The sequence below is a fragment of the Sinocyclocheilus anshuiensis genome, unplaced genomic scaffold (genome assembly GCF_001515605.1).
Source record: "Sinocyclocheilus anshuiensis isolate Anshui unplaced genomic scaffold, SAMN03320099.WGS_v1.1 scaffold234, whole genome shotgun sequence".
In the NCBI taxonomy this organism is placed as follows: Eukaryota; Metazoa; Chordata; class Actinopteri; order Cypriniformes; family Cyprinidae; genus Sinocyclocheilus; species Sinocyclocheilus anshuiensis.
Genome location: NW_015544165.1, coordinates 2,896,807 through 2,898,465, shown reverse-complemented (window position 1 = coordinate 2,898,465; position 1,659 = coordinate 2,896,807).

Sequence of the window (1,659 nt, the reverse complement as noted above, 5' to 3'; positions counted from 1 at the left end):
CAGTAAGCATATCCCTGCTGTCTTCTCCCATTCTTATCAAATATTTAAAATCAAAAGAAATCAAAACACTCATATTCCCACGTAAAACACATTCCCGAGTACTCCAAGAGCATGTTATTCCATGTAGGCCACCGGTTCCCACAACCATGCATTTCACATCCACCTTTGCAGTGCTACTTCTTATTCCCATTTGGTCAGACAGGTGAAATGAAAAAGAGTCATTGGAGAGAAAGTACAAATAGGCAGTGGTTACAAATGGAGTTTGGTCAGTGGTCGGAGATCCTTATTGTGGAGATAGACAGGACTTTGTTCACAAACTGGAGTTTGAAGTTTCAAAGGGGAAAATAGGCAGAGGAGTTACATCAACCTTCTGACTTTTAGCCCCAGGCAGGCGGTATGGGTGACTGATTATAGGACATGACATCGCTGCCTCATATCACACAGAGAAGACGATCAGGGCAGGACATGTGCTATGTCATATTGTCTTCTGTGATGAGACTCAAAGTACAATTGCACCACACGCATGTAAACATCTGTCTTGCAACGCTGAATAGATAATGGTGGAAATTTTTGACCCATTGATGCAGGTTATTTTCAGATAGTGAGAGAGCTGCTTTGAATTTGTTGTGCTAGTCTGGTCTAAGGGTTCGGTCTCTGTGTCATCACTGATATAGTAAGGAACAGATGCTTAAGGGGAGGAGAAATGAGTGGCGGGAGTGTGTAAAAACATTACAAACTGAAAAATCATGCAAAAGTATTACAGGTGAGTTGAATGTTATTGATTAAAAACATTATCTGGACAACAAGGACAGTGTTGGATAATTCATTGCATATCGGTTGGTGCATAACAGATTTTTTTAAAATCATGAAGATTAATACTTAAAAAAATTATAATTAATAATTAAATAGAAATTAAATTTAATTGCACAAGAGGGAAAGTTTAAGTAACTTTTACAAGAGCACATCTTCAGTTCAGTCTGTCAATTAATATGCGGTCATAAAAGCAAAAACAAAATAAAATAAAAGAAACCATTCAAAAGCATTATGGGTGCAATTAAATGTTAGTAATTAAAAACAACAATGACAGTGTTTGATAATTAATTGCTTTAGATATTAGTTGGTGCATAACAGATTTTTTTTTTAAATAAATATAATGATTAATAAATTAAATATAAATTTAATTTAATTGTATAAGAGGGAAAGTGTTTTACAAGAACAAATCTTCCCTTAAAATAAAATTTTATACAATCATCTCAACCGAAAGTGTTTTATTAAACTCTACTACACTATAAAGCTTAAAATCAATAAATTTAATAGATTCATCTATACATATTTTATTCGAAATTCAAAATATCCTGTTTTCAAATCAAATAATTAATTTACACCGACCTATGGACTGCCATGTTAATATAAGTACATGAGTGACACACAAATACCAGTTAATGAATACATAAACTAACTGTTTTTTTATTCCACATCATCACCACATTTTGCAGATGTAAATCTGTTAAATAGGTCTGTTCACCAAGAGGCTTTTGCCCATGTGAGGTAATGATCTAATGTAGTTATCTACGCCTGCCTGCTCTGATCGCTGAAGAGTATGTGAGAAAGGGCCATAACTTCACAGATTATACTTTATAGAGGTCATTCCTTAGTTAA